The 15,409-nt window shown below is 35.7% G+C and overlaps 1 protein-coding gene across 7 annotated transcripts in view; it reads left to right on the top strand.

Annotated features, from left to right (window-relative positions):
* Positions 1-15,409, top strand: part of MPDZ (multiple PDZ domain crumbs cell polarity complex component) — a 165,554-nt gene that overhangs the window by 38,785 nt on the left and 111,360 nt on the right. The gene's annotated exons all lie outside the window — the stretch shown is intronic.

A 15,409-nucleotide genomic window follows, 5' to 3' on the forward strand; every position in this document is an offset into this window, starting at 1 on the left:
GAGGAATTGCAATTCTCACTTCTGAAAAGAGTGTAAGTAGCAATTGCTCCCATGACAGCATCAGATGGTGATAAACATTAGGACTTCTAAATGTAACACAGTGTTTTATTGCTGTAAAAATTATGAACATTAAAAAGTCCTAGCATTTATATTAAAATTGAAACATATCACAATGACAGAATAAAAACTGGAGTCAGATGGTCTTTGAACTTACTTAATCACCATTTCTCAGGTTTTTAAAAAATATTTTTGAAATGGTTGCTATCCTCACAAGGTTTGAAGTCAGTCTAATTATGTCTATAGTCCAAGTTAATTCTCATTCTGATGTTTTTATCATTAATCTGATGTTTATGGATGACTCGATAGCAAATATTCTGCCTTAAAAGTTTAAAGTGAAACCTGTAGACTAGTTTCATAATTCAGTGAAAGAACAGCTCCAATTAACAGGAAAACCCAAAATATGCCAAATGCAAAGAGAACAAATAGTAGCAATAGAGAAAGAATTTGTTTAATGTCATATAACTTCTTAATCTAGATATTTTAGTAGCCCCCCCAAATTAAGTAAGTAGAACAAGAAGAATCACTAAAAATATTTTTCTCAAGTGAATTTCTACCTAATGATTTTAAAAGTTACAGCCATGAATTAAGAAAAAGAGGTAGTTTCATTGTATGTAGTTGTGTTTGTTTCCTTTGTAAATTATTGAAACGATTGGTTTTAGGTACTCATTTTCAGAATGGATTGGCACACTTTTGGAGGAACCAATATCATGAATATTAGTGTAATTATGGTGAGGAAAATTATCTGGTTTTTTTTTTTTTTTTTTTTTTTTTTTTTTTCTTTTCTTTTTGCGGTATGTGGGCCTCTCACTGTTGTGGCCTCTCCCGTTGCGGAGCACAGGCTCCGGATGCGCAGGCCCAGCGGCCATGGCTCACGGGCCCAGCCGCTCCGCGGCATATGGGATCCTCCCGGACCGGGGCACGAACCCGTATCCCCTGCATCGGCAGGCGGACTCTTAACCACTGCGCCACCAGGGAGGCCCAATTATCTGGTTTTTAAAGAGTGTGAAGATGTCTCCCCTTATTGTATTATGTGAAAATATGATTAGAATGAGATGAAAAGTTGCAAGAAAAAGTACTAGTAAGTGTGTTAGGGAATACCATTAGTCCAGTGAGGCAACTGTCGAAATTCCCCTGCTAGCCAACCTTATGTAAGGGGAATAGCTTTCATACCTACCATGTCTGCTGAAAGGAGGAGAGAAATGGGCCTACTTGTTGTTGAGCTTGTTTTGTCATTTCTAAATGGAAGTAGAATATGGGCTCTAAAACTGTTTGGGTCCCACGTGATGCAGCTGAAATTTCTTTGGAAATTATTGAGCATAATATTATTGAGCCTCATAGTCTAGGACTATGGACAGTGTCATCTCATTGTATTAAATGTTAGAAGCTAATATACAGTTGACCCTTGAACACCATGGGTTAGAACTGCACATCGATGTACTTTCTCTTCCTTATGACGTTTCTCAATAGCATTTTCTTTTCTCTAGTTTACTTTATTGTAGGAATACAGTATATATAATACATAGAACATACAAAATATGTGTTAAATGACTGTTTATGTTATGGGTAAGACTTCCAGTTAACAGTAGGCTCTTAGTAGTTAAGTTTTGGGGGATTCAGAGTTATACGTGGATTTTCGACTGTGTGTGGGGTGGTGCCGTGCCCCTACCCTCTGTGTTGTTCAAGGGTCAACTGTATTTCAAGGCTACGTAAGCGGTGATGTTTGTGAATTCTGTAGGCGTGTCTTACATGACTTTGGACTTTTTGGCTCATTGGTCATCCCTTCCAATACTGAAAGGGACCACAGAAACCGTCTGTTCTTCCCCCTGCTTATTACAGCAGAGTGGTGTAGAAGAGTAGAGCCAGGGCTACCACTCATGCTTCTTGGCCGCCAAGCACAGCCCTTTCCCTTATCTGACCCTGCAGCTTATCTCACATCTCCCCCTACCCCCAAGGGTGAAAATGCCCTAGATGCCATGACTTTATGTTGGTTGAAACTATTGATAATTTCCCACATTTTTTGTGACTCTTCACTTTACTCTCCGTTCTTTACCAATTCAGTTTCATTTGTTAACTTAACCAATTTTTTTTCCTTGCGTGACTAGAGAAACTTTTCAAAAACTTAAAACAATATTTTCTGTTTTAAAGTTTAAACATTAAATATTCTAGACGTTATCATGTTAGATTTAAATTTTCTATATAGTTTACCAACTGCTAATTTATTGATATTTATAATTTAATATTTAAGTAATGCATCTGAGGAGTGACATTTGTTTTGTGTTTTTAATCCAGTAGCTACACAAATCTGATGCATGTCTAGCTTTTATTTATTATCTTATACCTAAATTATGTTTTCAAATGTATAATTTTATATGCACAATAGGAGCAAGTTACCGTTTCCATCTTTTTTATTATTACTGGAAATGTTGACCCCTTTGATTTTCCTCTGCCATCATTCTGTCTTTTAAAAAGCAAAGGGAGGGAATAATTGAAAAGCCCAAGGTATATGCACCATATTGGGAACATGATCATATTGTTGCATTAATGACAGATGCCGACATGCCATGTTGAATTAAGCCTACTATTTTTTTCCCTTCAGATCCTTCCCATTACTTCTATTCAATAATGTTTAATTTTTCCAATTTGCTTCTTCCGTATTAAGACTGCCCTTAGAAATCAAACTGTTTCCCTTTGGCAAATTAAACACTTGACAGGTGTGTAACTGAGAGGGCAAAAAAGCCATGCCCTGAAGGGATGTGCTATTTAAATATTGTCAAAAATATTAACAGGTCTGAGAGTATAATTGATGCCTCTGTTTAACTCTGCCACATTGTGTATTGTTTTAATGTCAGCTAAAAGGATGTGTGCTATTAAACCTGAATAATCTCTAATAGCTCCAGTTCATTTCCTATTGCATGATTCCTGTTTAAGTGAAGAGGGGGGGAAAAAAAAGGGAACTGTGACTTTGTGTCAATGATCTGTCAAATGCAAATTCTCAAGTAGTGTCCTCACTGTCACCTAGTCATCAGGGCTAATAACTGCAGGGCTTAATGCATATTCATGACAAAAATCCAGCTATTGTGGAGGAAATAAACATGTTAGCAGTTTAATAATAGAAACTTGTCAGCCACGAGGATATTGGATTTGAATATTTATTCTGTGACGTTTCTCTATTCCAATATAGGTGGATGCTGCTTTTCTGATTAATTAATTGCCTTGCTTTCTGAATTAACTATGGGCACTAAGTTAAATGTCTTTTTATCCTGAGTTTTTTATAGGAAAACTGTGAATTAAAATGATTTATTTCATTAGAAAATTAGGATTAATATTTAAAAAATGTCATTGCTAAGATTTAAAAAAAAATTATGGCTACAGAGACCAAGTCCAACATTGAAGAAATGATGTGGATATGCAGGCTACAAAAGCTGCTGATATGGAAGACTAGCCTTGGGGCACAGAATATTCTGGAGGTTTCTCCTTATCAGTGATTTCCAGCCTTTTTGGAGTATGACACTTGTTATTTTGTTGTTGTTCTTGTTTGATATTTCCAGGTTCCTAGTTCATTAACCTTTCTCCCAGGAAAGTGTTGGCTTACATATATATCATCTAGATGCATAATGTATTTACACACAAAAGTAAACCAGATTTTTCCAAGTTTTTCTTTGGAAATTTTATGACATCTCTTGAAATAATTGGAGAGATGCTGATTTAACATAGAATCAGTGTTGGAAATTACTGTTCAGTGTAGATCACAGTAATTCAGTTCATCTTTTTCATTTTTATTCTTGGAAAATACGGTCTTCATGGTATAAAATTGTGGTTTTATATTTCTGTGTTGCTAAGTTTTATCTGTTCACATTCCAAAAAGAATTTGGAACAACTCCTGAAGGCAAAGCATCCTGACTAAAAGATGATTCAAAGGTAAATCTAAATAAAGATCAAATAAAAATATTAGAGAACTAGATATACCAAGAATCTTGGGTTGCTAAAATTTAGTATAGAATTTATTTCCCATTTCCCAGGACAAAGGCAAAAAAGAACCAGATAATTATATATTGCTCAACGTGAGACATCATTCTATGAACCAGATTTCCCCTTGGCAATGGGAACATTACTGGAGCTCATGGTTATTTTATAGAAAGCTCATAATCATTTATTAACAAACCTTGTTGAACACCTAAAATAATCAAAAACACAATGAATAAGTAAGATGGAGGTTCTCACCATCTAGAGGGAAATATAGAACATGTATAGTCTTATGTAATTAAATAGAAAAACAAGAATGTGAGTGGTATAAGAGGAAGAAAGAGGAAGAAATTACTAACTTTGATTAGAGGAAAACGTCACACTGGAAGTAACATGTAAAATAGGTCTTGAAAATGAGTAGGAGTTTTCTGCAGAGATGGAGGAAGTTTTTTCAGGTAGTGGGAACAGTGGTAACAAGAGTATAGAGCAGTTCTCAAATGGGGATTTTACATTCTCCCTCTCCAGGGGACATCGGGCAATACCTGGAGACACTTTTGATTGTCGCAACATGTGGGCTGTGGGGGCCATTGCTGCTGGCACGGGAGTCCAGGGATGCTGCCGAACATCCTCAGTGTAAAGGACAGCCCATCAAAACAAAGGAGTATGGGGTCTAGGGTGTGTTCAGTGCTGAGGCTGAAAAACCCTGGTACAGAGTCACATACATACCTGTATTATCAGAGCAATAGAATACGTGAGGCTATTGGCAAGAGAGGAAACTTTGGAGCCAGATTATAAAGGATTTATTTAGGTAAGATTTTTTTTGTTGTTTTTTGAGTTTTTTTTTTTTTTGGTTGGTTTTTATCATCTTTGCTCTTTTGCATTCAACTTTCTATATCAAATTTTATTGTATCAAGTTGAAGTTGTATCAACTTTATCTTTTAACCACACTATTAAATACAGTCTTTTAACAGTCATTTTATTTACGTATTTTTATTTCTCCACATTTTAAAGGTCATAGTAAAAACACACAACATAAAGGTATAGGTTTTAATGACATTTTTGATGGATAAGACCCTCAATTATAATTGTAAAATACATGACTTGTACTTCAAAGGACTATTTCTTTCACCTTTCTAAGAATGAAATACACTAAGAATACACACTAATTTAGCGACGGCTTTTCTGCAAAAGAGTACATGAAGTAATGTACCCCATGTATTTTTTTTCTCATACTGTCTTAAAACAGGAGCGCACTTTATAGAACCTAAAGAAACAGGTAGTCAGTGTGTATTTCATAGGGTTACTTTCAAATATCTAACGTAAGCAGAGGGTATTGGGTGCAACACCACCATCCTGAGGCCTGCGCAAAGAGCCACTCTTCTGTATTTGTAAGACTGATAAATCAAGTTCATGGCCAAAGTGTTGAGGTATGCTGCTTTTAAGCAGTACCATCCTCACCTCTGACACTTTCTTACATTTATGTTTTTTCCGTTGTTGGAAAGTTGAGAATTTTGATAACTGAGTACTTGGTTGCTCTGTTTTGACTTTGGTTGTCAGAAAGATGCTGTTTTGTGTAATTCATGTCTCAGAGCAGAGATGCCTGTATTTCCTCAGCTTTATTTTATTACTTATGTAAAAGATGAAAACATAACCCTTCTGTGGATGGTTTCTAATTTGAGACTGAAATGAAGATAATTCACCTGTAGGCTTGCTGTCAGGAAAGGGGAAATGGCTACTGTCTCCCAAGAATGCCTAGGTTAAATTATGACTGGGAATGGGTGAAGGGGAACGGAGAGAAAGAAGATACGCCTCAACCCCATTAACAGGAAGTATCGAGAAATCGACTGGAATTCTTCCCAGTTGATGTTGCCTGTGAAAATGAAAAAACTATTTTTCTTACCCCTGAAATGGTTTTGCTTTTATGAGAGAGCATTGCAGCTGCCTAACAGGAAAGTGTCTGTTTCTTGAGACTTCAATGTACGTTATCTAGGAGAAGTTATGAGAGGAGGAGTTGAGTCTCATGTTTTTACATTTACCATAAAGTTTATTTACTGTAGGAATTTCAAATACTTTATTTTTGGTACAATAACAGCTTTTAAATGTTTGTTCCTTTAACTAAAAGTTTGTAAATATAGAGCCTTTGAAGGGACTAAAATTCTTGTTTTATCCTGGGCAAGAAGGCAGTGTTCAAGCTTTTTATACAGTGCTGGATTAAAATGCAACACCATCTTGCTATTGGGTATGCATGTGTGTCTAAAACAGCAAATGGTGCTAATTGTATGGTGTTTTTGTGACAAAGTTAAATGGTCTTTGGAGAAGAGGGAAAAAATGTGAAATTTACTGGGTATAATGTAAATCAGTTTTATAACCCAAGAATTTAGAACAATAGAGGTTGATTTGCATTTGAAATATAGCAACAGCAACAACAAGAACAATTACTTTTAGGAAGCCATTGTGTGCTGTGGACTTTGTCTCATTTAACCAGTCCATCAGCTTTTTGAGATGGGTTTTATCCCCATTTTGTCCAGTGAGGAAATTGGGGTTTAGAGAGGTTATATAACTTAATCTGGACCACACGATTATTCATTGGTAGACGTAGAGGGAGAATCCAGGTCTGTCTGACCCTGAAGCCAATGCTTTTTTTAAACTTCTAATTTACAGTTTCTAAATCCTTAGCTCTGTAATTTAAAGGAGCAAATAAGTTGAAAAAACAGTTAATAGCATTCCTAAATAGAAATGAATTTAAACTAAATCTTTTTTTTTTTTTTTTTTTTGCTGTACGCGGGCCTCTCACTGCTGTGGCCTCTCCCGTTGCGGAGCACAGGCTCCGGACACACAGGCTCCGCGGCCATGGCTCGCGGGCCCAGCCGCTCCGCGGCATGTGGGATCCTCCGGGATCGGGGCACGAACCCGTGTCCCCTGCATCGGCAGGCGGACTCTCAACCACTGCGCCACCAGGGAGGCCCTAAACTAAATCTTTTGTAAATTCAAATTCATTAAGATTTGCCATTTCCTTCAAATTCTCCCACCAAATTTTAATCAGAGGGCCTTTTTAATGTAAATCAGAAGTTTCATTCTGCTTTTGTTTATAATTATGCTAGGTTTTAAAGTAAATGAACTGGGTAAAGGTAATAGTGGAATGGAGAGACAGCATGGCAAAGTAACATCAGTCTTCATATGCCCATTTCCATATATTTATACTTGTCTAGAAGGTTTTATTTTTATTTTTCTCTAAGCAGACTGTGAACAGTGAATCAGTTTTATCTTCTGGAAATGTGGGACATAGAAAAAACACTGCAAACATTCTAACACGTCATTTGTCTAGATTTTCAATTTCTGAAATTTGTGGTGGCATTTGAAAAAGATAAATTTACTTAATTTTGATACCTTTACCCCTTGGATGTAGAAAATTTCAGCGTACTTTGATAAGAATATTATTTTTGGTCAAGTTACATTCTGTAAATTTTTTTCCCTTGGAAATTTTGTTAAGAAAGCACAGAAGTGTTGAGATTTAAATAAAGGAAAGACATTCTGCAAATACACATCAACACACATGCCTAGACTAGTGGTGTATATGCTGTGCGCCACTCGCCATTTGTTCTTAACAAGCGTAAACAGGAGTTGTAGAACTCATTTGTTTGGAGGTTTGTTTGGAGTCCATTTACTACTTTTGGGATAAAATCCATGCCATGTTCATCTTTGAATACCTTGTCCCTAACACGACACTTTGCTCAAACTCAATAAATGATTGCTTAATTAATGAGTATGTGAATGTTGTTGAATATTTAGAAGTTTTGTGCATTAATAACAACTCTCCTTGCTTGAGAACGGGTTTTTAACATAAATAAACTAGCCAAATAACTGAAGTTACTTTGAGGATACCTCATTTTTCTCGTAGAAACCATATTGAAAAAGATGTGTCACTCATCATTCATCATCATCATAGCAGTTAACATGTATGGAATTCCTACTGTGTGCCAGGAGCTATTCCACGTAGAGTTACCTGTTTCATCATTATAACAATACTGTAAAGCACAGGATAATATTTTCCTCATTTTGCAGCTGGGGAAACGGAGGCACAGGTTAATTGGGGGAGTTAGTATTTGAATGCAGGCACGCTGACTCCAGAGCCCAGGTCTTTTTTTTTTTTTTTTTTTTTTTTTTTTTTTTTTGCTGTACGCGGGCCTCTCACTGTTGTGGCCTCTCCCGTTGCGGAGCACAGGCTCCGGACGCGCAGGCTCAGCGGCCATGGCTCACGGGCCCAGCCGCTCCGCGGCATATGGGATCCTCCCAGACCGGGGCACGAACCCGTATCCCCTGCATCGGCAGGCGGACTCTCAACCACTGCGCCACCAGGGAGGCCCCAGAGCCCAGGTCTTAATCATAGAGCTCTGTTGTCTTTTGTTTCACTGTCCTAAACAGTATAATGAACATAATTTAAGGATTTCCTGGTGATCTAGAGGCCTTTGTTTTGATTATCTGATCTCAGGTGCTGGCAGTATTGTAGTGTTGTCTTGTTTGGAGACAGACACAATCCAGATTTGTATTCTGGCACTGATATTTATAAGTAAATGATCTTAAGCCAGAGTTGATTTCTTAAAATGAAAAAATATATATTTATCTTGACTGAGCCCCTTTTTTTTTCTCCTTTAGTTGTAAAATCAGAACTAAATAACGTGGATTTTAAAACTAAGGCATAAGCCCAGTGCTTACCAAGCACTCAAAAAAAATATCAGTTCTCTGCCTATTGCTTCCTCCTCCTATTGAGATTTTATGTTCTAAGGCAGCAACTCTCAGTTTGGCCTCATGGCCCCATTACATTCTTAAAAATTACTAAGCACCTCAAAGAGCTTTTGTTTTTGTGGTTTTATCCACCAATATTTATCAGGTTAGAAATTAAAATTGAGAACTATTATAAATATTTACTTATATTAAAACAGTAATAAACTGATTACCTTTAAAAATTAGTGAGAAGAGTGGCATTGTTCTTATATTTTTGCACATCTCTTTAACGTGGCTCAGTAGAAGACAGTGGATTCTCATGTCTGCTTCTGCCTTTGATGTGTTTGCATTTGTTGTTTTAGTTGATGTATGTGAGAAAATCTGGCCTCATGCAAGTATCAGTATGTAGCTGGAAAAGGGGAGGGGTATATATAGCCTTTTCAGATGGTTGTGGATATCCTCGTTCAATAGGACACCAAAACTCTTGGTAGTTTCTTAAAGGTTAGTTACAACGTGGTATCTGAAACTAAAACAGTGAACATTTTGTACTCTGTTACAGTAAAATCTGTCCTGTGCTTTGAATTTTTACTTTTATTATCCATGCATAATTTTATATTGGTCATCTGGAAAATTTGAAAAATAGAAAAATTACATTTCACATTTCACTATATAGTATCAGAAAGTTACACTTGGCTAATATTGCTTCTGATCTTATCAATGGAGTCTTTAAATTATGGAAAAGTGTCAAGCTCAGGAAGGCAGATGCAAATTTTTCAAAATTCTCATTTTTACTTGAAAGCTCAAATTTTACTACTGGCAACAATTGCTGTCAGTTGTTTTCCTTGAAGTGACAGGCATACTTTGTTTATTTTTGAGAAATTGTCTGCCATATACCCAAGTCTGTATAATCATTTTTGGTTTTAAGTCATTTTTTTCAAGTAATATGGTGCCCATGAAAAAAATAGCATAGTTTAGTTTGCAAGTCAAACTCTCTTCTGACAATTGTATTTTTTTTGTATAGCAGAAGTACTTTATACATACTTACCATTTTTAACAGAGTATTAAAAGGATGTGCATGCAAGAGTCAATATCGAATAAAATTAATAATTTTTACTACATCAAGAACGTTTTTATTTGATTCAAAGGTGGGGAAATAAGACTTGTTCTTGCTGAGAGGAGCTGAAAATAATTTGTTGCCTTTTCTTTCACAGTCTACCACAGATACCTCTTTAATTACCATCCCATCACTTAGAGCCCAATGTCTCGGACATTTCAGGTGCTTAAGTATTTGAATGAACTAAAGATAGGTCTCATAGAAAATGTAAAATTATGCTTGTTTCATCTGAACCCCCCACCCCGCCCTTATAACTTGCTGTTGCATTTTGTATCTTGTTTAGCTCAGGAACTGTGAGCTACTTTATGTCCAAAATAGTCTGGTCACATTAAGCTAATATGCTTTGAACATGCAACTCAATTTCTTTAATTAGCTTTAAAAATAAGGATCATTAAATCAGAGTGCCACCATCAATTACTGTGCAAGGGGGGTTGCCTGTTCAATAATGCATCAGAGTTGTGCTCTACTCAGTATTTCACTGAATGATTTATGGAAAAAGAGGCATCTCTTGGTTCCAAACTTGAAATGGAGCTCTATTATGTATAAGATTTTTTTCCTGTTATTGCTACCATTTTAGGTGCTGTATTTCATTGAATACTCTCAGCATCCTATCCCTCTTTGCATTTCATATTTGGGATCAGTTCCAGAGAGTGTTTTACGGCATTTTTGTAAATTCACAAGAAAATAAGCACTTTTCTTGCTCTACAAGAAGAAAAGACAAGGTGCAGATAAAAACAAAACAAAACAAAAAAACAGTCTGCATTTCTATGAGGTGCACCTGTTATGGCAGATTCCCCAGAGAGTGCCTTGCTTCTTATTTTTCATTATGTTGAGGGAGTAACAAACAAAACAAAAAATTGGGAAAGTGAACTAGCAATATATGTTTATAAATTTGTTTAAAATCTACCAAAACTAAGGTTGCAAAAGTAGTGGTCATTTTTCTTGCTTAATTCAAGATAATACATATTTTAGCTTTTAAGTGATAGAAATACAGTATTCATCAAATGTACATAAGCATTTGGGTTGTTTTATTCTCATTGCTATACTCTGAATTCAGAATAAGTCAAAATAACAGGACCACAAAGTAGGTTTGGACAATCTATACAGAAGTGCTTTGGGAAATTCAGTTTGATCCTAAGCAGTCATTTTTGTAGACAATAATACAAGTACTTCTGGAAAGATTGATGTTAGCCATGAAAATAGAGCTAATAACGTTAACTTCCTTTTCAGTTAACAACACAGAAGGGATAGATAAAACTTAAGAAGTTAATATTTCAGTATTTTGTAGCAGTTTTTGTTAAGTGAATCTACATATTTGAGAAGTTTTCTATTGGATTAAGCTTAAGTGCATAAACCACATGTATATGATCAAAATATTAAGATGTTGATCTTGTTGAGTATGTTTGGAATTACATTAATTTTAAATAATAGGTATTCTTATTGAAAAAAGATGAAAAACAATTTATAATTTTAAAAATCTTACAATTATAGCAGCCTTGTACCAGGGTGGGTCAAACTACTTTAGTATAAAAGTATAAGACAGCATAAAGATTATTTTTTTCTTCTAATTTGGTGTGCAATTAAATGATACAAGTTTTTAAAATGTATAATCTTTAAGGAAGAAAGATCTAGATACGCTACAGAGGTCAAAACACATTTGCTGAGGATTCATCTTGACTTGAGCACTTGTTAAAAGATTTATTCTGGCAATGGGAATTAGCCAGTTGAATCCATATCAAGCCTGTGGAGGGTAATCTATCACAGTAATAGACTAAGCTTCATCTTCAGATATCCATTTCTTTATTTTCCTTCACTTAAGGTGAATGCTTGGTAATTGAACTTTAAATTCAGTTTCTCTCAGAGAAGGTTTAGCTTGATACATAGAGGCTATCCCTACTGCCTCTTTCTTTAAGAGAAGTGTATGTTTATATCATTCATTGGAGTACCCCAGGTTCTCTGCTCTGATTGTATCACTTACTTTGTAAACCTTAAAAAATATTGAGAAAAAAACATACAATCAAGCAAAGATTATGTGACTCAAGGATTTTTTACAAATTGAATGTACACATAACCTTCCCCATAAATCAAGGTATAGAAGGTTACCAGCGCTCCATAATAATCTCTGTGTCCCCTCAGTCAGTCCTAACTACCCCAAAGGAATCACTATTTTTTCCAGCCTATTATTTGAGTTATAGTTGACATATAATATTGTGTAAGTTTAAGATGTACAACGTGATATTTGAAATATTTGCTACCCTTATTTACCAGAGTAAGGCTAGTTAATACATCTGTCCCCTCACATAATTAACCCTTTATGTGTGTGTTAGGTGAAGACTTTTTAAAATATGTTCTCTTAGCAGCTTTCAAGTATATAATACAATATTGTTAACTGTCGTCACCATGCTGTACATTAGATACCTGGAATTTTTTCATCTTATAACTGGAAATTTGTATCCTTTAACATATTACCCTTTCACAAAGAATTTGATAACTTTTTAATTGAATACCTTACATAGTTTTTATTTATGTTTTAGTGTTAGCACTAATTAGAATCCATAAATTAATACATGTTTATTTACTAAGAACATAAAAGACCTTTTTAGACTGAAATAGCCAGAAACTAAGCAGAAAACAGAAAATTATTTGGTGACTCTTGCTCATTTACTGGCAACTTCCATAAATTATACAGATTGTTTACCTGTATATAAAACTCAACAGATAGTTGTGTTTTCTTCTGTTTATTTTATATTCTATAAACCAAGATGGGAGTCAAGTTCTTTTTATTAAACATTTATACTATGTCTGTTATGAACAGACCTATCATGGCAAAGAGATTCATTCTTGTTCTTCAAAGAGAGTATAGTTCAGAAAGCCATTTGAATAAAGCTATGGCAGAATCACAAGGTGCCTTTGTGCTTTTTCCTATGGGTATAAATTTTCAAAGTTAAAAACAAGCCCTTTGTATGATGGTATAATTATATTTTAGTTTTTACTTATGTGATCTCTTTGCTTTTACATTTATGTAGACCTCAGTGGCTGGGAGGAGATAGGAGGAGTCACTGTCATTTGTTAACCTTTAACAAATTTGTAGAAGACAATTGATATCGGTATCTTATAGCTTTATATGCATATATAACTTTACTCTTGGAATGCCTTCACACCTTGTCTTGCATAGTGTCAGAGCTTCTGTTTCACCAGTTAACTTCACACAGACAGACTCTTTGTGCTTATGATGTGATTTGTTCATCCTGGCTCACTGTAGCAAAACTCCAAATATTTTTTCCCTATGCAAACATACCATAGGCATTAGGTCCTGGTGTGTGGGATCCTCAGCCTGTCACAGATTTCATGATGCCATCTGCTTCAACCTGAACAGTGTATCTTCTGCCAGCAGATTTTATTGAAGTTGCCATGCTCAGGTTTAAAAAAAATCAGGTTTGGCATAAGAAGCTTACTTTTGAAAAAATAATAATTGATCATGCCTGCTGTAGATTTTAAAATAAGCATTTGAAAGGATTCCCCAAAGCCTCTTCCTCAAATACGTTGATCTCTTTTACATCTGTGGTTGTAGATAGCCAATGAAGTGGTGAATTACTGGTAACTTTGGTAAGTTACTGAGTTTCCTGTTTTATTTTTTAGGACAGGTAACAAACTTAGGCATGGATTGGTGACATAAATTGTGAAATATTTTGATTGCTTCTGTCAATGGAAGACATTTACTAATGTCTCATTTCCAGAAATGATTGTTTGCTATGTGTATAATACGAAGATGATAGTAGCACCATGATGCAAAAATCTAGGTCATAATCTACTTACTAGGTGTGTGACTTTGTGTAATTTTGTCATCTGTAAAATGGTAATGGTGATTCTTGGAGGGTCATTGGGCAGATTAGATCAGAGTGGGTCCTTAAAAATGGATAAACGTTTATTCTGCAGATATATATTGAATGCCAACTCCGTGCAAGACACTCTCCTAGAGGATGAGGATATAATAGAGAATAAAATAGTCAAATTCCTCCACTGGAGAATTCCACATTCTAGTCTGTCTCTGCAGATTGGGATGGAAGCTCCATGGCAGCAGGGTGCATGCCAGGCAATAATAAGCACCATGAAGAAAAACAGGGCAGTGTCAGCTCATGGAGCGTAATGGTGGGACACAGTCTCAGTTAGGGTTGTCAGGGAGGCCTTTTCTGAGGTGATGTTGAGTGCACTTGGATGAACTAAAAATGTAAGCACGTAGATACTTGGGGGAAGGAAGTACTTGGCTGCTAGAGAGAGCAGCTTGGCAGTTGGAGGAACAGTAAAGTGGTTAGTATAGCTGGAGCTCTGTGAGTGAAGGACAGAGTGCTGGGAGATGAGCTTAGAGAGTGATCCAAAAGTGTCATTGATATAACTTTTCTCACGATTAATTGTAAATTAAAAGTTACATTCCAGATACCCTATAGAAATACAAAATTAGGATTGACTCTTTGCACTGTTTTAATAATTGCTTAGCTTTAATGTAATATTTATTATTTATATTTATTATTATTTAATATTACTATATTAATGTCAATATGATTTTATATAAGATATTCTATGAATATATTAATATTTAATAATAAATATATTATTATTTATTAGTATTAGATTATTTAGCTCTGTATAACAGGCACATACAAGTAATTATGGAATATTTTGTTGTTGTTTATTAATATCATTGTACCTGGAGTTAACCATACTGTGAGGTTTGAGGGCATAGTCCTCCAGACTGGCAGTTCTGCCCTAGACTTGTGACACCAACAGCAAGGAGTTAAGCTCCAAATACAAAGTTGGAAGGAAGAGTCCACACAAGACCACCCTCACTTCTGATTCCAACTGCACATTCAGGAGGTTCCCCAAACCACGCTCAGGTTCAATAATTCATTAGATGGACCTATAGAGCCTACTGAAAGCTGTTAAGACTCATGGTTATGGTCTGTTATAGGGAAAGGATACAGGTCGAAAGTTAACCTAAGAAAGAGATGCATAGCACTGAGTCTGAGAGCATTCCAGATGTGAAGCTTCCATTTTCCTGAGGAAGTGTTCCCTTCCCAAACTCGTTGTGTGACAGTATGCATGGAGTATCGACAACCCAGGAAGCTCACCTGAGCTTGGTGTTCAGAGTTTTTATTGGGACATCATTTCATAGGCATGATTGATTGCTCATGTGAGATGACTTAGTTTAAGAATTTGAGAGGATATCATGTGGCCTTGGGGCCCACCGTGAATAACAGAGACACTTCTGTCATCTGGGAAATTCCAAGGGTTTAGAGGTTACTTCCTATGAGGTAAGGACAAAGGCCGGGCTTCTTTCTGGGAAAGACCAAATTCTTTACTGCATAGGTTGTTATAAAAATTCAAGCAATATGGTAAGTTAATGGCCTTCTGGAATCCCATCTCTTGGGGACAGCTAGTGTTCTGTTGGTGGTTTGGTATATATTCTTCCAGATGTTTAATACACATGTAAACATTTTTTAAGTGTACATTGAATTGTACTATACTTACTGTTATTGTTCAATAACTAGGCCT

Source organism: Mesoplodon densirostris, chromosome 6 (genome assembly GCF_025265405.1).
Source record: "Mesoplodon densirostris isolate mMesDen1 chromosome 6, mMesDen1 primary haplotype, whole genome shotgun sequence".
NCBI lineage: Eukaryota > Metazoa > Chordata > Mammalia > Artiodactyla > Ziphiidae > Mesoplodon > Mesoplodon densirostris.